At 41.9% G+C, this 24939-nt stretch overlaps 1 pseudogene; it reads right to left on the reverse strand.

The window, feature by feature from the left end:
• Window positions 1-4882: 4882 nt before the first annotated feature.
• LOC114492976 lies at window positions 4883-5575 on the reverse strand (annotated as a pseudogene).
• Between the last annotated feature and the right edge of the window lie 19364 nt (window positions 5576-24939).

Genomic DNA, 24939 nt, shown 5'->3' on the forward strand with positions numbered 1-24939 from the left:
GCCTGTTGGTTGAACCCAAATAGAAGCCATAGGAAGAGAAAGCTGTTGTAATCCATGTTAAGTTAGCCTGCCAGGGCAAAGGGCAAATTTGGAGAATGGGTCTGGAGGGGCAGCAGAAGACACAGTGAAGGGCATGCTTCAGTAATGTGTTGCGTAATAGCTCTCCATCCTCTTGTGCCAGCACAGGAGATTACATGTATTTGGATAAACTTTGAAATATTTCCTGTTAGATAGTGTGTGATCGATAGCTATTTGATTGTTTTTGTTTTACATCCCAAATCCCTGTATCCATTTTAGAATTTTTTTTTGATAGTAGTGCTCCAATATTCTTTAGATAATTTATTTTCCTCCATTCTTAATCCATGTGGTCCATGTGAGTCTGCCTCCATTCCATGGTTTCAGGGTGAATATATGACTTACGTAACTCAAACACAACATTTTCTTTCCAGTGTGGAAGGATGGGCTCTTCATTTAAATCACTCAATGAGCTTCAGTCCTGAAGGATTTGTGACATTTTAGAAAAGTGTCTGTTGCTTTTTGTTGAGGTTGTTAAGTGTATGGCATCTATGCTCAAAGCTTAGACAATTAGGTTTTCTCTGGCTTCACACAGTGAGAATCTGAGAATACAGACAATAGAGAAGCAGAGAGTAGTGATGGAGAAACTGAGCCACGGTGGAACTGACTGTACATACAGCCAGGATACCATGGATATTTTAATTGTATGAGTTGATCAGTTCCATTTCGTTTTTAGTTCACCAGTCAGAAGTCTTTTGGATGCAATATGATGGGGGGAGGAAGCTACATAGGGTAATAGGGGTCTTAGGTTGAAACAACTCCTAGAATGACATCTAGCTATACTAACTACTCAGCATGTTAAGAAAAAGCAGCCCTCCAGCCAGAAGCTAAAAAAAGGTCTTAAGCTACAATTAAATATTTTATTTCCTCACTTTGCATTATATAACATAGTTCTATAGAGGATGCTAGCTATGCAAAATATTTCTTTACTTCGAGAAAGTGGTTTTTAGCATCATTCAAGGTTTCTGCTTAAAGAGAATAATAGGTCATCTTGGGAATAATGGGTCTTCTTGGGAAAGGCATCTGTTCAGGCCCTCTGCCCATTTTTTAATTGGATTTTTTTGGTGTTGAGTTGTATTAGTTCTTTATATATTTTTTATATTAGCCCCTTATTAGAGGTATCATTTGCAAATATCTTCTCCTGTTTGGTCGTTGGCTTTTTGCTTTGTTGATGGTTTCTTTTGCTGTACAGAAACTTTTTTAGTTTGAATTAGACCCATTTATTTATTACTTTTACTTCCCTTGCCTTTGGGGTCAAGTTCACAAAAACCCTTTGAGACCAAGGTAAAAAAACAATGTAATTCTATCATTTGTTTACAATAGCATGGGTGATATACTAGATAGTATATCAGTCAGAGAAAGACAAATATATAATTCCACTTATATGTAGAATCTAAACAACAGAATAAATGAAGAAACAAAATTGAAACATAGATAACTCATAGATAAAGAGAACAGACTGATGGTAACTAGAGGGGAGGATGGTTAGGCAACTGGGTAAAAAAGGCAATGGGATTAAAAAGTAAAAATGGGTAGTCACATAATAGACACAGGATGTAAAGTACAGCATGGAGAATATAGTCAATGATATCGTGGTGACTATGCATGGTACCAGGAGGGTGCTTGGAAAAATAGGGAGCATTTTATAGGGTAAATAATTGTCTAAGCACTAAACTGCATACCTGAAACTGGTCCACAAATATTTGGAAATTAAACAATATACTTCTAAATAATGTGTGTATTATAGAATGTACAAAGGAAATATTAGGATATATTTTTAGCTGAATAATAATAAAAATATGACACCACGATTTGTATTTGTGGTCCATTGCTGATGGAAGCATTGTTATGCAGTGCATGTTTATATACAGATTTAGTACCCTGTCGGTTGCCCTCCATTTTTTCCCCTGGGGACAGTTTTCTGTTAATCAGCTCCACAATTATCTGCAAGTCAGATCCACCCATTACCATTTTGGCCTTGCCGTACATTAGGAAAATGGCATCTACCTGGCTCGGAATGGTTAAGTTCCACAACCTGTGCTCTATTGTGTGCTCGTGTGGGGGTTGTGTGATGTCCCTTTATCAGTGAGCCCAATTCTGTCATGGCATTTCCTACTGTCAGCCCTGGTCTGCTAACGAATGCCAACACTGAACTTTTTACTGACGTTGGTGGTCCTCTTACCAGGGCCATCTTGTTGCTTCAATAAATGATGAGGGCTCAGGAACACCGATGTCTGGTGGATGTTCTTCCATACGTGATGCACCCACTCTAGCTTGTGTGCTTCCCTGAGCCCTTTACTCACCTCTTCTACCATCTGCCATGGCAACTCTGGTATCTCTATCCTCACTCAGTGTGAGCTACTACTGCATTTTCCATGCTTCTAGGAGCCATCCTAGGAATGTGTTTGCATCATCTCTTGGTGTCCTTGCTGGAACTTTAAATCATACATCCTGAAGGGTCTCTCAAATTAATAAACTCTTTTAAAATAATATTTCTGCTTCCCTTAATCCAGTACCTTTAGAAACCAATCTTATCTATAATCTTCTAGTTTGTGTTTATAAAAGGTGGCTATGTCCTGTAGTTCCTTTGGGGGATAGTCCTTTTTCTCCCTTATCATGCCTAGTATGGCTGTGTTTACTACAACTTATAGTTATAGGCCAAGTGGACAGATAGGGCCAAATCCTGAGACTGGCACATGACATCTTGCAAGGAAAAGGCCTTTGCATTTTCTTTAAGTAAGAGAAGAGTGCTAGCCATTAATAGGAAGGGGTATACTACTTCTGTAGGGTCTTGGGAACCTGCAGATTCAAAATTTGAGTTGGGGTATCAACCAGGTCTCCCTACATATCAGGGTTTGATTTTCACTCAACCAGGGCCATGACCTTGGCATAGTAGATTTGCCTAAGTTAAGAGTTTAACCTTTGAAGTTTAGCTATTCTTATATTAATTCTGGGAACTGCTCAATTTTCTTGCTCTTTGGCTGAGGGAGATGAGAGCTTCTTTATATGCTACTAAAGAGAACCTCTGCCTTTCACCCCAAGATAATCTTTTTCTGACCTCAACTGAGTCAGAAAAGCCACCCAAGCCCACGTCTTTATGGTTAGTATTTCCCTTGTATTTCTCCAGGGGCAGAAACCAGCACAAGCCAATGCACTTTCTTCTATCAGTATGTCATCTAGCTCCTTGCCTACAGTCATTTAACACCTGCACTGCCACCTTGTGCCAGGGGCTATCTGTCCTCCCCCTACCACTAGCAGTACCACCTGTCACAGGTTGGATTCTCCAGGAAGCAGATGCTAATGTGGAGATTATCATGCAGGGGCTTTATGAGGGTGTGCCTTTGAGATCAAGACCTATGGAAGAAAACAAAAGGAAACAGGGTTGGACAGAGGGAGAAACTGAGATGCAGTCTAAATGAAGCTTCACTCAATCACATGGAGATTTCTGAAGTTGGGAAGATCCTTCAGAGCTGTTTCCCATTGGAATGAGAAGGCTGAAACTTTGCATCCCTGTGTTAAACGGTCACAGGATGAGACCACCCAGAGAATAGGTATGACTTTGGGAAAGGTGGCTCTCTTCAACCAGAGGCACTCCCAGTAGTGGGGCAATCACTTCTTTATTCTTGGGGTGGAGGGATTTGGATGGCATTTCACAGCACTCACTCTTTGCTTCTATGAGAGGACTAACATCTGCTGTGTGCATGTCACTGACAGTATAAACTGAAGCTGTGTGTTTCCTGGTATCTTGGAGCTCCAGTCTATGTGACCCCTTCACCCCCTAGAACTTCCTGGTTCTATGCATTGCTGTGACCACAATGAGGTTTCTTTCTTCTTTTTCATAAATTTTTGCTGGCTTTTTTTTCCTTTCTGTTTTGAATACTTTGTGGGCAAAAAAGGGGCTGCATGCTAAACCTGACAAGCTAAAGTAACCACATAAGATCGTCTGAAATTAAAACTTCCGAAGTAAAAGTAAGTCACGGTGGGGAGTCTTGTCCTAGGCTGGTATCTTCCTAGACAAAGGTCAATGTTTACCTTAACGGAGCCTGTCTATTGTCTTCATGCATCTATAATATACCTTTGGAATGCTAGAGTGATCCCCCCTTTTCCAGGCTTCTCAGGGCACACTCTCCCACCAGAGTGTGAAACCACAGAACCCCTCATTGTCACCTTGTTCCCCACATACTATCTCTAATGTGATGTAAATGTCCTGTCCCCACCAATGTAAAAGAAGTGTTTTCTCTCCATTTTTCCCCCTCAAAAAACCATAGTTTTATATAATAGTAGAAACAGTACAAATTTCAAACCAAGCTACAGTATCTCTTTTGAACACCCCCCCAAAATCCTCATTTTAGATGGTTACATGATTTGTTTGTTTTAAAAAAAATATATTTATTGCCCTGGCTGGCATAGCTCAATGGATTGAGCTCGGGCTGCGAACCAAAGCATTGCAGGTTCGATTCCCAGCCAGGGCACATTCCTGGGTTGCAGGCCATGGCCCCCAGCAACTACACATTGATGTTTCTCTCTCCCTCTCTTTCTCCCTCCCTTCACTCTCTAAAAATAAATAAATAAAATCTTAAAAATATATACATATTTATTTTATTTGTTTATTAAAAATAAATAAATAAAATCTTAAAAAAAATATATATATTTATTTATTTTTAGAGAGAGGGGAAGGGAGGGAGAAAGAGAAGGAGAGAAACATCTATGTGCTAGAGAAACATTGGTTCTCTTTTATGCACTCAATCAGGGACCTGGCTCACAACCCAGGTATGTGCCCTCAATGGGAATTGAACCAGTGACCTTTTGGTTTGTGGGACAACCCTCAACCCACACCAGTCAGGGATAGGTGCTTATATTGTTAATTCCACAATAGCATTTATAATATCATTACCTTTGTTTTTCAGGGCTCAGACTGCCTTTGCTCTTGACACATTTGCTTGTGACATGACCTGTTCTATGTCCTTAACTTCCATATCTGTTTCATAAACCTCTTCCTCTTCACTTTACTCTTATACAGTTGGGGTCTGTGTATTTTCTTGAATGTTTGAGATAGCATCACCTAGAACTTTGAATTTCTCAGCAGCTACTTGCTGTGCTTGCTGAGGTATGTCCTTGATCTTGGCTTCCCTCCAAACTATGTCGGTATCTGAAGCTGGGCTCTTGCAGATATCTGGGTTTTGTGATGACAAAGAACATATTCTTAGATCTCTGGATAGGGACCCTAGCAACCCCTGTAACTTGTCAAAGAGCCAGTTCAGACATAGCCTTCCATGCCTTGTCTTCACTCCAGTCCTGTTTTGCTTTACTGACTAGTTCTTCATTGATTTCAGCTGCTGCCATCAGCCAGGCTGGTCATGTGGGTGCCTGTGTGGTATCTTGTTCCTTGAACTCTGGTACTGGTTCATCACTGTCAGATTCTGTTCTAGACACATCTCAGCCTGGGATGTGGCAACTCCTGCTTTGTAGCAGGGATGGTTTCTGCAGCTTCACCAGGCATTTTGTGCAGGGAATGCAGAACCAAGAGGGCGGCAGAAAGAGCGTGAGCTAGAGCTGTCTCTCCATTTTGCTCTTCACCCAATTTTAGAGATTTCCCCACTTTGTTTTCTCCTGCCCCTCTAATCTATCACCAATGAACTTCATGTACCCTTCTTACGCCTCTTCTTTTGATTGTAATGTATAAAATTAACTACTAAACTGTCATTCTCTGGAGCATTTTCTCAATCTGTTGAGATTTTGCTTTCTGGCAATTGAGTTAGTTTGGCTTAAATAAAATCATAAAAATTCTCAACAGGTTTAGACACTTCTTACATCAACAATGTTAATAATTATCATTTATTAAATATTTATATGAACCAGGCTCTGTGCTAAGGAATATACGTGGATTGCCCTTCATGAATTATTTAATTATTACTTCAATTCTATTTAGAAATCATGAAATCATCATTTCATGGGTAAGAACAGAGATTCAGAGAGAATACTGTTTCCAAGTTACACAGCAAGTTCTTGTTGAAATTTATTTGTGGACCCAGATATAACTCCAAATTCCCTAATCTGAGCAATGAGGCCCCCACTGGCCACCTGGTTTTTGACCTCCACCTTCCTCAGCCAAGGTCAACAAGTACTTCGTGGGCCACTCTTTGTAACCAGCATGTGCTCCTAAATAATGCCTTTTTGAGGCACATCTTACATAATCATTTTATTAAGGTACGACTCTTTCCTGATACATTCTACTACTATGTTTAAACCCAAGACTGATCCATCCTCTGAAGGCGCAGATGAAATCCCCTTCTAACTGCACTTTGCCTGAGTATTCTAGACCAAAATAGCCCATGCCTAACAGCTTTCCCACTAAGGAAAACTACTTATCTCCATTTTTACTTAGCATCTTCATACATGTGTCTGCTCCCTTCAACAGATTGCAAACATCACATGCATTCTTATACGTCACTACCCTACATAATGAATTGTACATAGGAGACATCTCAAAGCACATCACATCAATTTTGTATTAGTGTCATGAATTGCCTAGAAATATGCCTTCGGGCTCTCTTCTCTTTCCTCATTCTCTAGTAATGATGCAACTTTTATCTTTCCTTAGGTTTCCCATGACACTGAAATCCTTATCTACCCTATATATTTTTCATTCTGCACTTTCTCTCTTGTGTAACTCTGCCCTGGGAACTCCAGGCAGTTAAGTTTATTAGTAGTGATTAACACAGCTGGATGTTATGTTCTGTATAACAGCTTTCAGATATGTAAAACTTTTTTTTGTTGTCACTGTGATTAAACTCAACAGATCCAGGGAAAATGTTTAATGATTTATGGTGTATAGTGGTTAAAAAGAAATGCTAAACTGTTTTAAAATCTTGCTGCATAAAAATATGGCCTGTGGACCAGCAGCATCACCTGGGAGCCTGTTAGAGATACAGAACCCATGGCCCACCTGGGCACACTGAATCAGAATCTACATTCTAATGAGACTGTCCAGGGACTGCTATGAATATTTACGCCTGAGAAATACAGATTTAAAAAGCAATTTAATGGCAGTTCTATATATAAATGGTTATGTCTGATGCTTCACACAGCTGTAATCATCCCAACAATGCTGAAGGTAGGTTAAGTGGTGACCTTTCTATTTTATACGTGAGAAGTTGAGGTGCCGATGTTAACTTACCTGAAATCATTCTGCTTCAAACCAGTAGCACTGATCTTGGGACCCAGAGCTGTCTGCTTTGAGGACCCTCTTTCTGAATTTCTCCTGAAGGTTTAGCAGATGCTACCACTTTCTGCCTTCCTGGAGACCTTACCATCCCAGAGTGCTCTGGCTGGAGTTAGCCCTGCTGGCTCCGCAGTTCTCAATCAGTGACTGATGGGAATTCGTGCCTAGAGACGCCAGGCCCCTCAGCCCTCAGGTGCGTAACTGTGTGGTGTGTGTTTCACAGCATATCTCAAGGTTTCTCTGCAGGATTAACTTCCAGTCTACAGTGGTAGCTGGCTTCATAATTCACCTTTTGTTGGCTACCTTTCCTTCCCTACTTTTCTGCATCTTCCAATAAACAATGCATAATTAAATCCTTATCTCAGGCTCTGCTTGTGGGGGGAATCAGCATTAAAACAGAAGCAGAGGAGGCTCCGTTCCTATGAGAGATTATGAGGGGTCCCTCACACCACACCAAAAGAGGCACTCCCCTGTATATAGTGAGTATAACACCTTTAAGAATAGTGAGATCTTTTTTTGAGAGATGAGATTCTGGGGTGTTTATTACAATGAAGTGTTATAGGTGAATTCAAGGAAAATAAATATTGAGTTAATTTCTTCCTCAGGAGAGAGAGATGGTGCGATTTTCTTCTATAGGAATCTGCCATTGTCATTATGGGGCTTTAGAGAGAATCTCTTGTCTTTTGTTTACAAACTGTTTTCTGTGGGAGGAATAGACAAGTGTCTCTGGGGCATACATGTTTTCTCTCCCTCAAACTTTCATGCATACAAGTAAAGGACATCTCCCTGTGTAAAATGAACATCACATCTGGACTGTGGCATAAACCAACAAAGGCTTTATAGACGCTGAGGCTTGTACTCAGGGTTGGCTTTGTGAACATGGAATGGAAGGGCCTTGCGCTTGGTTTAAGTTCTGCTGTCACTGCCTTGAAATTCTTAATAATTGTGGAAAAAGTCACCCACACTTTCATTTTGTATTTGGTCTTGAAAATTACGTTGCCAGTCCTATGTGTACTAATTAAACATTTGTTGACATGTGGGTATTCATGACGCAGGAAGAAGTCAGGCATAAGGACTCTAAGGGTTGAACAACAAAGTTTTCTTTGGAGGAGAACTAGAACCAACAAGTGTTAGATGTTTTAGAGACTTCTGGGAACTGTCATGGGAAGTTTGCTACGTAGAGAGCGGGAGGAAATTGGTGGCATCTGGATGCTTGCAGTGCCTCTCAAAGCTGCATATGCATAGGAACATGTGTAGGACATACATGAGACTGCAGGTTTGATTTGGAAGCAGCAAGGAATGTTCAGGTGGCCAAGAAAATTGAAGCAAAAGAGGTGAGCCTTACTTGAGCTAGTCGTTCTGCACCAGGCAAGCAATGAGACTTTGTTCCTAATGATACCTATTATTTACCAAACATTTACTCTGCGCCTGGCACTGTTCTAAGGGACTCACAGTCATGATCTCATTGAGTCCTTATGACAACACTACGAGGCAGGTGCTATTGCTGTGCCTACACAGCCAATGAGGAAAACTGGGGCTAACCGACGGTAAGTAATTGTCTGAGCTCCTACGCCTGGCAAGTCCTGGAGCCTGGATTTGGACCCTGGCAATCAGATTCTAAAGCCCTGATTCTTAATTATAACACATAGCTCCTCTCCCCAGTGTAATAGCTCTTTTACTTGACTCTGTTTAAGTTCCACTGTCACTGCCTTGAAATCCTTAAGGCAAAAGGGCGATGAAGCAAATTCTGTGTTGAAAGGACCCCAGTAGAGAAGTGAAAGAGGAAAGGCTGTCCACAATGGTGCAATCCTTAGTGCAGGAAAGTTCCCCATTTCCCTGATGGGCACGGAGTTGGGTGGGGGCAGCAGAAAATAAATAACTGCAGACCTTGGGGAGCCTTGTGGGGTTTTCCTGGGCCTATTTTACTTTATGAGCACATATTCCATGGATTTTTGTCAGGCCATGTCAGGTTGTCAGTGGTCTTCAGCTGTTCCACGAGTCTGCGATTCTGCTGACGATTCTGCTCAAGGGGCTTCTGCTGCTTCCTTCTGAGCAGCTGCACTTTCACTTGCTTTAACCTAGGGATTTGGAGTAAGAATTTGTTTGAAAAAGGTGAGGTTCTGCAGGTAAAAAAGACAAGTTTAACAACCATTGATTGCCCTGGCTGTCACTTCAAAACAACTGAGAGAAAATGAATTAGCTATAGGTGGCTCATAGGTCCCTCTCCACCCACCTCCCCACAATGCAACTCATGTTTAACTGGGTTGATAAAGATGATATTGGTGTTTGGGGTTTGTGGAACCCTGGGCAAAGCATATCTGAATCTTCTTTATGCCAAAGGCTTGCTCACTGACTGATTGTTCCGAGTTTAAGAAAAGTTTCTTTTAATGAAGTGTTCACATGAGTTCCTTCAAGAAGAAAAGAAAATCCTTGCAGGGCCATCTCAGGAACCTTTACAGTGAAAGTGGCTCTGACCTTCCTTTCACGCATTAGCTGAAATTAACTGCTCCTTCCTCTGTTGTCCTACAGCATCCAACAATTATTGGATTATTGACTAACATATGTACAACAATGGAGCCTGCTTTGAAAGGACCTACGTTAATATATGTGTACCTGTCACGGCAATTGTCCTTTTCTACCTCATGTTGTAGAGGCTGGAGACAGTGCTGATGGCCATAACGTGATGTGGGAAAGTTGATGAAAGAATGACAGACAGGTTTGGGCTTAAGGAAATTATAGAGCAGCCCTGGTCAGTGTGGCTCAGTTGGTTGGAGCATTGTCCCCTAAACTGAAAGGTTGTGGGTTTGATCCCAGGTCAGGACACATGCCTAGGTTGTTGATCAGTCCCCAGTTGGGTTGGGTGGGAAAGACAATTGATGGATGTTTCTCTCTCACACAGACATTTCTCTCCTTCTCTCTCTTCCTTCCTTCCCCTCTCTCTAGGATTAATGGGCATGTCCTCAGGTGAGGATTGAAAAAAAAACATTAAAAAAAAGAAATTACAGATCACTTGGTGTGTACGCACACACTGAGAAGATGGACTAACTGCTATAGATGGGTTCGAGTAAGATGAACACAACCCACAAACCTGGAAAAGCCTCCTTTGAGGGAACTTGGCTTTTCAACATTTTCCTGGAGGATCCTCTTTTCCTATGTACTCCTCAACATCTGGGCCTCAACGTTAAATTTCATAGAGTTGTTGATGACTCAGAAGGGCTTCTGTAGAGTTCAGCTCGAGCTTAATGATGAAAGCACATCTTCCTTTTTGACATAATTCTAATAAAAATATGTGTCAGTAAGCAGTGTTTGTGAAGAGTCAAATGTATGTGGCTATTTGGGGTAATATAATTATTTCCTAGAAAATGTATGTTTAAGCTTTTCTAAAACAGACAGGGCTAGAAATCTGTATCCCTATCTCTTGTTTACCAGTCCATTTGGGGGTTTAAAAAAGTATACCTGTTACAAAACCAAATCATTTTACAAGATTCGCCTCAGTAACTGACAATGCTCCTTCAGGTGGATATATGGGTTGCAGCAGAGACTGAGTATAATTTAAGGCACGTAGCTCTAAAACTATGGCTATGTTTTTGTTTCCTGGACAATAACCCCCCTTTAAAAATATTATTGTGGTGAAATATAAACAATAAAATTTACCATCATACTTTGTTTTAAATTATAAATATAAGTACATGGAAGGTGAAATGTAAAAATCAAGACCTTTGAAAGTTTTTAAAAAATTTGTAGATTTGTAAAAAATTTTTCCTATTAGCATGTATATACCAAAATACATCAGTCTCCTATTCCTTCATCCTCTGAGTGTTTCTTTGTCTCTTTTTATTTCAAATTAGCCTCTTAAATAGAAAAGAGTAAAACTTATCAACCAATCACCTATGAACTCACAAACACAACCATAAGAGCAATTTTGCATATTCCGCTAGTTGTACCTCTTAAATAATGTTACAAATTACATTATTAAAGGAAATTTTGATGTGATTCTATGATATGTCCTGTCAGCCAATAAAGATTTGAGACTGTAAAATGAATGAAAAGTTTCTTAGGGGTCTTAAAGGACCTGAATCCAGGAGACACAAATTTAGGGAGCAACTCAAACTGCTTTGGAGAGAACAAAGAAAGGTGGGGTTTATAGAAGCAAAATCTACAAAGCTGGTATCAAAAGAAACTTCCTATTGGCTGTTTAACATGGTGTGATGACTAGTTCAAAAAGGGTTGGTCAGGTGTGGGTGGTGAGACTCCATGGTAAGCAAGTTCCAACCTGTCCTTCTAGGGCAAGCACAAAAGTCTAAGAGTTCAAACCTCATTTAGGTCCTCTATGCAAATGAAGGTCACTGGCTGGTGAACTGGATTGGCTCCTTTCAAGATGAAGAGTACAAGTGGTCTGGTTGTTATGGTGAAGACTAAGCAAAGTGCAGGATATGATCTTACAACTGGTTTTAAGGTTGATAGGTGGGGCAAGCATAAGGCAATCTGTTTGTGACCTCCCAGGTCCATTTTTGTTTCTTTGACATAAGTGACTCCATTGCAATTTCCATTCACAGTCCCAAATCTTGATATTAAGTTAAGAATAGTAACTGCTGTTCCCACAAATACTTCTTGGCATGATTTATAATTCATTTGGAAGCTTTTCACAAAATGGAAGGAAACTATTTTCTCCTCATATCAGGAACTGTGTAACAACTAAAGCAGCATAAGTTAGAGTAGGCTGTCTCAAAGCAGCTCCCTCATCACCAAAGAATTTCAAGCAGAGGCAAGATACTTTATTTTTCGGACTGTAAGATGCACCTAGATTTTAGAGGAAGAAAATAGGAAACAAATTTTGAAGCAAAAATGTGGTAAAATATTTAATAACATAACATAACATTTCACCAATGTAAATGAAAACAGAACTCAATAGCAGCATTAACAATCATTATTCCTCCCAAATTTGGGGGGAGAGAAAGAAAGTACATCATATAGTCTGAAAAATATGGTAATCTGCTGGGAAGTTGTCTAGAGGCAGAAAAGTGTCAGGTCTATAAACTTTGGGGACTTGACTTAGATGACCAGCACTGGCAAGGGACATAATAGACATAAATAGGAAATTCTCTCCCTCACTCTCTCTCTCTCTGTCTCCAGGCCATTCTACCTGAATCTGCCACCTAGAGTGGGAGCCATCTCATAGGTGCTCAGGCTCCTCATCTGTAGGACCTGGGACTCCATGAGGCATGAGAAGACCCTGGTTGGGAATCAGACCTGGGATCTAGCTATGGCAGGCTCCATGACCTTTGAAAAGTAACTTAGCCTTCCTGGGCCTCACTATTCTCCAATAAAACCCCAGGAAACCAGGCTAGATGCCTTGTATGACTGTTTTGTGATCATCCCTTACCTCCTTCCCTTTCTCCCCAGGAAGCAAGATTTGTTAAATATTCAATTTCTTCAAGTTCCTGACCACTAATAAATGACAAATAATCCAACACACCTTCACATTTTTAATCTGGATGTTGAGAAGTAACTAGTGTTCAGTGCCACAAAGACTAAGGGTTAACACTCCCATTCTCTAGTTTTTCCAGTATAATCACACTTGCAAGTGCCACATATCTCTAGCAGCTGAATCTGGCCAGATAACTATGTCTTGCCAATAAAATGTACACAGAAATACTAGATGGAAATCTCTGGACTTTCCATATAGGATAGTGGGAAGGTGTTTTTGAACAACTTCACCATCTTTTCTTCCACTACTGCCTGAAACAAGAAGTTGAGACAGACTCCAGCCACCGCAGAGGCCGCATTGTGGGGACAGCAGAGCAGTGAGGAGAAAGGGCCTGGAGTGCCCAGACTGTGAAGAAACCCATCACATGGCCCTGGATGACCTTCCTCCAGACTGATACCAGCAGGAAAATGCATTTCTGTCTCATTGTAGGCATACTCATCTTCTCCTAAATAACAAATTTTTACCTAAACAAAATACACTCTCTCTCTCTCTCTTTTTTTTTTCTTCAGAAAGCTCCTAAGAAATCACTCTCAGGGTGGAATTTTGGAAAGCTAGGGCAGGGACCACTTTTCTGATGAGGCAGGTGTTGCTGTTGTTTATCCCATCAAGGACATGGGTCTCTGCCTATCGAACTTTGTCATTTGGTCCAATTGTAGCTGCAACACTGTAAGGAAGTGACCATTATCAGACCTCATTATATTCCATCTAACAGTTGTTTTTTCATCAGTCTAGCAATCCTCATTAGCTCTGTGTCCAACTCAGACCCCGATGTTAAAGATGTTCCTTTGCTCTCGTGGTTTTACTAAAAATTCCAGAGTTGTGGCCCCTGGTATGCTTTTACAGGAGACTTTTTATTTTTTAATTCTGATGAGTGCCAAGCCTCTGAAATTAGACCTCCAGCCCCTTGAGGAATTATAGACTCAGTAACTGAAAATGCTCTACTTCTTTGAAGAGAATGTTTTTGGATGATAGTCTTTATTACAGGGAGATAACCCCCAAGTGCTGGGGCTAGGCACCAGGATCCTTAGATTATTCTCCTTTTTTGCCTGCTCTGAACAATGCTGGTGACTAGAACCAAGGACTTACTCAAGGATAACTTCCTGAAAAACAGCTCTGCCCGCCAGGGTGATATTTACAATTTTCAGTGACACACAGGGCATAGACACAGATCATGAGATCGGACCTCAGCTGTGTAAACTATTGATGCAGCCAAATTTGTACACACCAGTGGCCTCTCAGCACTGGTGCAGAGTGATGATCAAAATGGAGGTTTACACACAGACCAACCCTTGACATGTCCTGTACATGTGGTTGCAGAATGCCTCCAGGACTCAGTTCTGGCTTTGCCTTTCCCTCATTTTTGAAGGATGGTTTTCAATGCTTGACGTACTTGTCTCTTTCTACCCACCTCAGTGTTGGGACAACCTGGCTTTTCCTTTCACTGAGATTAAAAGCCTTCAAATTCATCTTTCTATTTCTTCACTTTAAAAATACCATCCCCTAAGTGGAAGAACGAGTCACAAGAGACCACATAACATATGATTTCACTTAAATGAAATGTGCAGAGTGGGCAAATCTGTAGAAAATAGATTAGTGGTTGCTAGGGTTGGGCAGTGGGGGGGGGGGTGGGGCAGATAGAGGAGTGATAGCTAACAACCACGAAATCTTTTTGAGTCGATAAAAATGTTTTAGAATTGTCTGTGATAATGGTTGTACATATTTGTGAATTGACTTAAAACAACTGAATTGAATTAAAATCCATTGAAATGGGTGAATTTGTGAATTATATCTCAACAAGCTGTTAAATACCATATCAGCAACTCTGGTCTGGAGACACAGATACTAAAATATAGGTTCCCAAGTAAGTGGTTGTCAGTTGAGTGAATATTGACTATTTTTCTTTAAATTTTGTTTAAATCAGTTGTGGAATTTTAAAGATAAAGGAAACTCACATAGAATCCAGTTTCTGTACAACACGATCTCCAGGATCAATGGCCCCATATTCCTGCATGGAATAGCTTGTAGTTGCTTGAGACCCCTTGCATGGAGACTTCAGCTCTCCCTGGCACCTTGTCATGCTGACTTAACTTGTTTATTACATTATTATTTATTGAGTATACATGGGGTCCATGTACCTTCTCTCTTTCCTTCCATCTCGGGACAAAACCGCAACAAACCTCCATTAATCTCTTTCCACTGCCTTCTTTCACTTCAGCCTACAGACCTTCTCTGGTCTCTATAATAATAATAAAAAAATCATGTATCTAAACAATCTTTTGCTGATTTTACTACTTTATCAAATCAGCTGTTTTATCTTTCCTCTTTATATTTTACGTACAAACTTGTCAGGAATAATCAATATTCACTGCCATTTCTTTACCTCCTACTCCTTCAACTGCTTGCAGTTTTGCCTTTTATTACTCTACTGAAACTCTCTTATTAAAGGTCACTAGAAAAGAACAGTACATCATCAGATCTAATGCCTTTTCTCAATTCTCACTTTTCTCAATGCTTTACCACTTTTCTGTCTGGAAAGCATAGAAAAATAGAAAAGGAAAAAATATCGTTGTCTTCTTCCCAAATGTGACAATTTTAAAACTCCATGGAAAGTGGGTTTTCCTTTTTTTCCCCAGATAGAACTATTCTGACAACGTGTGGCTCTCTCAAGGACTGCTCCCCTCCCTGTATGAATGGGAGTTGTCAGTGAGACCCACTCACTCAACATAACTGACTAGGCCAGGCCCTGCGAACAACATGCCTCTGTCCTCAAGGAGTTCCCAGTCTGATGGAGTGTTGCAAGCATTTATTATGTCCAACTGGGGACAACTCCAAAAGAAAGAAATCACATATGACAAAGGAAGGTGACCTAGATGAGATAGGTGGTGGGATCAGGGAAGACATTTATGGGGAAGTTATGTTTGCCCAGTTAACTTCTGCTCATCCTTTGTCTCTCATCTCATAGGAAGGGAAAGAAAGAGAGGGGGAGAAAGAAAGGGAACGAGGGAGAGTGAGAGAGACGGGGAGAGAGAGAGAAAAAGAGAGAGAGAGAGAGAGATTCTAAGATGAGGCTAGATAGTTTAGCCAGGGTCTTCTAGTTCATGGTCAGAGTTTTGCTATTTATCCTAAAAGCATAGAAAGGCATTGAAAGTTTAACCAAGGGAGAGGACATGTACATACAGATATGTTATTTTAAAAATGCTTCTGCTGCATTTTGTGGAGAATTGGCTTGAGAGTCAGAGAAAGAGACAGAGGTTATTAATATATAGGGTGGGTGAGAGTTAATGGTTGTCAGATTCCATAGAGATTTAGATAGTAAAATCAACCAAAGGCATGTGAATTTTGGGGATACCATCCAACCATCAGAAAAATCTCAAGGCTTCCTCCTTATTGCCTCCAAACTGAGGAAGGAAATACTCATATCTAGGTCATGGCTAAGCATATTGTTAGAGGTGTTGAGAGGGTTGAAGCTTTTGAGGTAAAAAAAAAAAAACAAAGACTTAAAACACTTTTTTTCCTAGGTAAACTTAGTAACCAGACTATGACAGGCTCCCTCCTCACCTCTCCCTCAGGTCAGAAAACCAAGGAAGAACCCAAGTTAGATTGAGGAGGTCATTAGAAGAGCTTCTAGCTTAGGCCTTGAGCTAGAAGAACAAAAGCTGCTCTTGTGGTTTACTTTTGCTCTATGTAGAACACCTGGCTAGGTGTAGGCCAAAACCTCAGCCCTCCGGGAATTGAACAGGGATCAGTGCAGCTTGGGAGAGATACTGAATCCCTCCGAAATGCCGCTTCATCCATCCTCTGCCAGTACACCCTTCTCCTTGCGCCCTTGTTCCTGCCACCCTCATGGTTTGACAGAACTTATTCAAGCTGTTGCCTCAGAGGAAAAAGAAAAGAGAGTAAGGGATGGAGAAATAATTTTCTTGGATACACCCCTCAGCCTTTTCAGAATGAACTACTCCTTCCCCTTTATTTATTTTTGCACTTCAGTGAGGACTGTTTTATACAGAATTTCTTGTGCCCCTGGTGGTACTGAATTGTCCTTTTCCTGGATCCTCAGTGCAGTTGCAATAAGGATCCAAAAGGCTTTAGGACTTTGTTGTCACTTCACCAGATTAAACAGCACACAAACACGATGTAGCATGGACTGGGCTCTCCGCATGATGGGGAAAACACTAGGCGCTCAGCCCCATCAAGGCCCCTTTTGGGCCATTATGACAAAGCACCCAGTGGAAGTAATGAAGGCACTGCAGATAACTGTCTGTCTGAGAGACATTCTTCAAAGGCTAGGCTGGTTGCTTTGTCTTGCCTGTTAGTTGTTATTGTTGTTGTTATTGTTATTGTTTAGGATTTCAGTGAGCCTGCCTAAGGAACTATGGGTACTCCCTCTCCTTCCCAAATGCATGAGGTTAGGGAAGGAGAAGCTGTACCTCATGCATGACTAATGATCATGAATCATTAAGTAACTATACTCACTTGAAGCATATTTTCTTAGAATTGGATGTTTGTGGGAAGCTAACTGGCCATGTATGTTTTGGAGTCTTCAGAACAGTTAAGAAGCTCTAATAAGCCCCCAGAACAGCTGACCGACAACCTTTGCACCTCCACAAGGCATGACTGTCATAGAGACTAAACTGGCACCTGGTGGTTCTCCCAAGGACGCAGATGCTACACACCCAGCACTTCCTGGAGGTTGAGTCCATATACTTAAAGAGAAACTATTAAAATGTGGTTACCAGAATAGATTGTATTTCATGTTCACATTTAATAAATAATTTAACACCTGTAAGCATATACACTTAATACAATGTACTTGTGCGGTTCACAAAGTGAGTTCTGCCAATTCATTCAGGCTGTGTAGTATTACAATTGTATGTTGCATGCAAAAAAAGTCTTCTTTCACTCGTGTCCTGATCTCTGCGACAGTAAATACAACCTCATCTGCAGTTAGACTGGGAGTCTGATGCGATGACCTGAGGCCAGGGCCAACACCAGCGGCCTCCTGGGTGAGTCATCCTGGCCCAGGCTTCTGCTCTCAAAGGGACATAATGGAATCATTCTTTAAACTTTTTTAAAGGAACAAGACCATTAAATTTAGTGAGCGAGGACTATTCTCAACACCAGGATGTTGGCAGGATTCTTCTTTTTTCATCTTTGCTCAGATTGCAATATCTCTGGTCATTTGGTATCATGGAATATAACGGCTTTTATGCATGGCTCACTATGTATCTCACAGCAGGCCGGCTGCGTATGAGACTAAGAGAATTCAACAAACAGGTAATATGTATCAGTGATTTGAAATTCCTGTGTCAGGTCAGTCAGTAAAAGACAAATACCATATGATTTCACTTATATGTGGAATCTAAAGAACAAAAATAAATGAACAAACAAAACAGAAACAGACACATAGATACAGAGAACAGATAGGTAGTTGCAGGAGGAGAGGGAGATTGGGGGATGGGGTGAAAAAGGCAAAGGGATTATGAAGTACAGATTGGCAGTTGCTGAATAGTCCTGAGGATGTCAAGTACAGCATAGGGAATACAGTCAATGATATTGTAATAACTATGCATGGTGTGAGGTGGGCGCTAGACTTACTGGAGGGATCACTTAATAAGTTATATAAATGTCTAATCACTATGCTGTAAACCTGAAACAATTATGATATTGAATATCAACTGTAATTAAAAAATAAAATTTAAATTAAAAAAGACAATAGTCCTGGTTGTTTGTGGCTCAGTGGATTGAGAGCCTGCCTGCAAACCAGAGGGTGGCTGGTTCAATTACCATTCAGGGCACATGCCTGGGTTGCTGGCCAGGTCCCCAGTAGTGGGTGCACGAGAGGCAACCACACACTGATGTTTCTCTCCCTCTCTCTCACCTTCCCTTCCCCTCTCTCTAAAAATAAATAAATAATCTTAAAAAAGAAAAGAAAGAAAAGAAAATTTCCCTTGGTCCACAGGAAAAGCAAGAGAAAAAGCCGTGGGCCAGAGATGTAGGCAGTTACCTACACAGCGTGGCTCTCACCAACCTGCAGGGTCAGGACAGGACTTCTTCCAGTGAGGAAAGAACAGCTTTTGTGCAGGTTGCTGATCAGCCTTATTTCCCTGGCTTCAGTAGAATACCTTGCTTTTCCATCTGTAAATAGAGGACTGAGACACTTACTTCATGTAAGCCAGCTGTGGGTCAGGGCACTTTAAGGGATAATTTTGCAATACGGGAAATTTTAGGGCAGGGGTTAAAGTCCAGGGAAGAAAGGATCTAGCTAGCAATCGAATGCTGGGTAAAAACGAAGGCTACTTTGACACCACAGCTTCCATATACAGACTGCAGACCCAGCTGCGTAAGTAGGTGGTGCTGCCACGGGAGCGGTGGAGGGCTCCATCCTCGTCAGCAGGTGACTGGCTACATGAAACCACACTGCGCCTTGGTAGCATGGGGCTTCTTCTTCTTAGTCACTCCTCACTCAGCAGCCTCATATTGAAACTTCATCGAGGCTTCCCTGCCTGGCTCTCTAAAAGCAAACATAGCCTAGACTTCCGTTGTGCACAAGTTGGTCATCTGTACTCAGAATGAAATCCAGTAAGTCTGGTGTCTTACGTGTACACTAGTCAAAACAAGAGAAAGATGCTATGTTGGAATGTTCCCCTCAATGAATGAAGACCTCCAGTTTCATTTCTCCCTACCACCAACTCCCCTTCACCCTCTCACGCATGCCTTAGATCAGCAGAGCGACCACAGGGACTTGACAGATGTTCACTGAGTGCTAGTTTCAGTGTGAGGACCACAAAGCTGTGAAGTTCAACCTCTCCCTGCAGCAGCTCATGGTCTAGCTGAGGATAACGCATAACAATAAGTGGTGTGTTCTTTAGGGTTGAGTGCAATAATGAGGTGGGTACTTGGGAGAACAGTGGCTCAAAGGAGGGAGGCAAGTAATCTGCTCAGTTGGAATCTTCACAAAGGCAGACACTTGTGTGCCAGGTGCTGTGTTGAATATGTCATCTCCTTTAGCTCATTTAACTCTCCAGTGGCTCTCATTGTAGAGATTAGAAACCAGGGATCCAAGAAAGCAAGTGACACACCCAAGGCCATGAGACTAACAAGAGGAGGAGACAGGACTCAAATTTAGGTGTCTTTTTTAGTTCTCGAGTACTCCTGCCAAGCAACTGATTGCAAGGACCACGAGCATGAAACCGCCCAATAAGTGCGCCTTAGAGTAGGGTCCTGTGAGGGGAGGACAGCAGTGTGCACACAGCCTGAGCCAAGGGCAACTTCTGCTCCCAGTTGCAGGGGGATTTGGATGGAGGGGGCAGCCCTCACTTGGGACTGGGATGAACTCTGACTGGCTTTCTTCACCTCGCCATCCCTTTCTGCTGCTTTTAAGAGATGTGTGTCTCCACGTTCTCAGCCTCATCTCCACTCCTTAAAGGTCTTTGGAACAATGTAGGGCATGAGCTTTGGTGGCTAAGGGGATTTTTTTCTTGCTTCCTTTGCATGATATGTATCCTCTTTTTACCCTTGGTAGATTCAGGAAAGGCAAACATGTCTGTTCAGTTAAATGTGACTCTTACACTGATTTTCCAAGAGGCTGGCTCCCACATTTCCACCATTATAATTTTCCTAGAAAAAGTTCTAGTAAATAATTTTTTGCGTACATACCTTATTCTACTGTTTCTTACCACTACCCCCACCCCTGAGGTATAAGGCAAACTATAATTCGGGAGAGTGGGTCACTACGATTGGGTGGGTGGGGAGGTAGCCTGGTCCTAACTCTCAGGGATTCTAGTACTGCACCCACTGCCTGCCTGCCTCTGAGAATCACTGTTCTGGTAGAAAAGGGTCATTAGTGCCTTCAGCTTAGTTCAGCCTCACAGATGTCCAGCCCCATATGTTACTGCCAGTGGTGGTACCAGTGAAAGAGCATACCAGAAGAACTACTTAAAAACCTGCAATTGTTTCTACTTGTCCTTGTCACATGCATATATCATCAGTGGAGTTTCTCCCCAAAACTACCTACCTGGCTGTTCTGTCTTTTAAGCTCTGAATTATCTGTAGCCTGATCATGGATCTGACGCTGTCTTTGTTCTCTTAATCTGATGGATCCTCTTTCTCCAGTTTTTTCCCGGGTTAATCTCATAGATTCTACACACCGCCCCTCATCTCAAAGATAGATAAACAAGAACAAAACTGAACACCCCCCTAGCAATCACTGCACACTACCCTTAAAACAACTAAATGAAGTCACAGAGGTAAATCAAACTGAGGGAGATTAGGTTAGAACGTTCCCTTTTACAACTACCAGAAGTGAGAATTACCCGTCAGGTTGAGGCAATTTTCTCTGAGCCACTTCTATTTTCAGTCTAAGTTTCTATTTCAGGATCATGTGGCTGGAAAGGCTACAGATCAGTATAGACTATATACATTTGGTAATTTACAGAAGTTCTTCCAAGAGTTTTGTTTTGATGGCGTGGAGGAAATTGTTGAAAGTCACACCAAAGTTCTGCTTCCTGACCCCAGGGCCAAGCACCAAGTGCTGGGCATAAAGCTGGCCTTTGGCAAATGTCTGAGAGAGACTGCTTGACTTTCTAGTCATGGAGAGACTTTGAAAGATGTTCGTATTTTCAATGGACTCAAGCTGTCTAATGTTTCTTTTTTATCAATGAGACATAGGAAGTTAGGATGAGGTTCATTCACTTCACTAGACAGCATGCTGACTCGCTGCCTGTGCTTCCATCGGAAAAGTAACACGGCTCTTCTTCACGCCGCATTCCCGTCAACACCTACCTGTTCACCCCCCACACTGACGTCTCCACAAACCCAAAGTTCATGGCCCATGAGAAAACTCTGTGAAATGTGTTGGTGATTAAAGTACACAGAAGACGGGTTTTTTTCAAGTGTGATCACAGCCCCTCAGGGTTTGCAGGGAAGTTCCAAGTCAGAGACCTTTGCATTCAGTGGCTCCAGGCGATGGCAAGATACAGTTTTAATTGAGAAGAGAATAACTTTCCAAATTTATAAATAAGTTGCTAACCACTTACCACATATGCCAGAAAGGTCCTTTTAGAGAATGTCTCTTCTTTGTCTTTAGAAAGCAATTTCCACAGGAAGGAGAAACAGTCAAAGGTAAGTGGAGTCTTTCTCTTCCAGCAAAGCCATGTGTGGGCCAAGGTCAAAAGTGCTTATTCAAGTTACCATCCTACTTCAAAGAAGCTGATGGCTGTGGGGGATTCACAGAGGCAATTTATGGGAAGTTTGAACTTTTCATTAATTTCAGCCAATGCAAGTAGTATTTTTTAATGTAAATTATTTAAATAAAATTACAGATGGCATAATAACTTAATAACTTAATAAATAAATTAATAACTTAATAAATAAACAACTTAATAAAGCTAAACACAGTACCAAAATGTTAATCATAAACTTAACCTAAAAAACCTAAAGCATGCATTTTCCATGGACACAAGGCACATTGCAATTCCTTCCTTTTCTGCTCTTAGGTTTAAAACCAAACAGCCAAGATAAGTTCTATGGGCATGACCGTAGCCCACAAATTATCCCCTCTCTTGTAGAGCTGCCACACACTAATTCCCTCAGGTGAGATTAATATAATAGCACTGTACGTTCAGGGGGTTGGCATGCAGGCAGTTCTGTTCTCCAAGCCCCAGTACACGGCAAGCATTTTTGCTCTGTGACTAGAAATGGCATGTTAACATTTTTTATGCCATGTTAAGTTTATCCATGAGAAATGCTATGTGATTCATGCTATGGACTATGTAAAACATACATACTATTTATGGCTGGTGTCACCATACTAGGAATGGTTCTCAAACTTTAGAAAGAATCAGGACCACCTGTGGAGCTTTAAAAAACTGAGATATAATTGGCATACAGCATTATGTAAGTTTAAGGTGTACAATGTGTTGATTTGATAAACTTATATATTGCAAAATGATTACCACTGTAGCATCAGCTAACATTCCATCACATTATGTAATTATCATTTCCTTTTTTTGTGATGACAACCCTTAAGATCTAGTCTCTCAGCAACTTTCGAGTCTATCATACAGTACTGTTGAGTGTGGTCACAACGCTGTGCAGTAAGTCTCCAGAACCTGTGGGGTGTATTGGCCATGCAGCTTTCCTAGTCTGACCCCCAACATTCAGGTCCCATAAGCTGGACCCTGGAGTCCACGTGTGTGCAAGTGCACCAAATGGTGCCGGTTGCCTCAGGACCCAGGCCGCATTGGCACAGCCCTGCCCCGGGTCCCCATCCCTGTCATTTACCACGGTGCCCCTCCGGCTCACAAGCACCTGGCACAAAGTCAGTGTGCCGCAAGAAACTGCTGAATGGGGGATTTGGAATCAGAACATCTCCAACTGATAACTTAAACGCTGAGCTCTAAATTTTCTCCTCTACAAAGAGAGTATAGCATCTCTGTACACAGGGTTCCGGGTAGTCAGTGACACACAAACAACCGGCCAACAGCAACAAAAACAGTTCTGGCTCCCTAAACAGAAGTCACTGGAAGGACATCGGACAGGACATCGGAAATCCAAAGGAAGGCTGAAAACCCAGGGGGAAGCCATGGAGAGCTGGGCAGCAGGAGCAGCACCCAGTCATGCCGCAGGGTCAGTCCAGGTAAAACGCAGGCTTGGGCGTGTGTTTAAAACGCAAGGTTTAAAGTTTTGGTGAGAACACTAAGGTTGCCGTTGTGGGTCTTACGCTCTGACTGCCAGAGGCCTTTTCGGATTCCCTAGTGGAAGTGAGACCTTCCTGTTTCCTGAGACTCGACAGTAGATTTCTCCCAAACAAGGCACTGTGAATGCTGGGCAGCTGAACGAGCAGGAGTGTGATGAGCTCCACTTTAAAGACGGAGCCATCTGGAGGGGTTAATGATTTATGTACAAGTGGGCAGGGTTGTGGTTTTAACTTAAATATTTCTTTTCCCTCTCTCGCTGCACTACTGTTTAGGCTGTCTTTTCATCATTCTCTTGGATTTTGGTGGTCTCAGGTGTCTACTCTCCCAGACCTACAAGGTAAACATTCTTGAGCAGAGGGGATTATTAGAAACAGAGAGCTTGCTCCATTTCCCTGATTGTGTGCTGTTGTTACAAATCACCTGATGACAAACAGAACTGTTTGTTCACACAGATTAAACACTTTAAGAGCCAACTAGGCTTGGAAGAGCAGAAAGGATCACTTTCAATTTACAGTAAGAAAGAGCACAAATGATTGCCTCACATCATCTCTCCCGTATGTACCCTCTGCTGGGAGTCATACCAGAGTCGGGGGTTTGTCCCTGACGCTGTCACAGTAAATGAGCGGACAGTCCCTTGAGACCTTGCCATCAAAAACAAAGCCGTTAAGCTCATGTGTCTTAGAGAGAAAGTCGACCTCAGGAATTACATTAATGGAAATGCATAAATGAGCAACGAAGAGGTGGTAAAATACCTTAAATTTCAAGATAACTTTATATTTTATGAAGCATGTTTATATACATTTATGTCTTATGTCATCCCTGTGTAGACAAGTTTTATTCCCTTTTTGTAGATAAGAAAACCTGGACCTCAGAGTTAAGTAGTCAGTTCAAGAACAATGAGCTTTCAGATCCAGACCTCCTGATTCCAGTGAAAACCTTGGAGGGCTCAACGACAACAGGTGCTGTGCAAAGGAACACAAGCCACAGAGGCATCGCCAGTGGGGCAAAAAACCCGTCTTCAGCCAGCACAGGGGAGGGGAAGACCAGGGCTACCCTACAGTGGGGGACAAACAGCCGCTCGGAAGTGAGAGGATAGGGGTCTCTCTACCAGTTGTCAGGGACTGACCCCAGAGACTGGGTTGGGCAGGAGGATAGAGAAGGGCTGTGCCCATCTCTGAGCACCGGCTGAAGATCAGCATTGCTCCTGGGTGACATGGAACTCATATTGAAAGACATGTCCTAGTGGACAAGGCTGCTTTTCCTTAAGAAGGGACATCTGCCTGCTGGCAATACTTGCTGTGGTGCATTTGGAGCCAGAAGGACTAGGTGTAGTTAAGTATTTCAAGCGTCTACCTGAGTGAGTTACAGAGAGGAACTAGGTCGTCCCTCAGCCCTGGAAACTGCGTCTCCAGAGCCATCTCCTGTGCCCTGAGCCCAGGGTGAAGGCCCTCATAGCA

The sequence above is a fragment of the Phyllostomus discolor genome, chromosome 1, assembly GCF_004126475.2.
Source record: "Phyllostomus discolor isolate MPI-MPIP mPhyDis1 chromosome 1, mPhyDis1.pri.v3, whole genome shotgun sequence".
NCBI lineage: Eukaryota > Metazoa > Chordata > Mammalia > Chiroptera > Phyllostomidae > Phyllostomus > Phyllostomus discolor.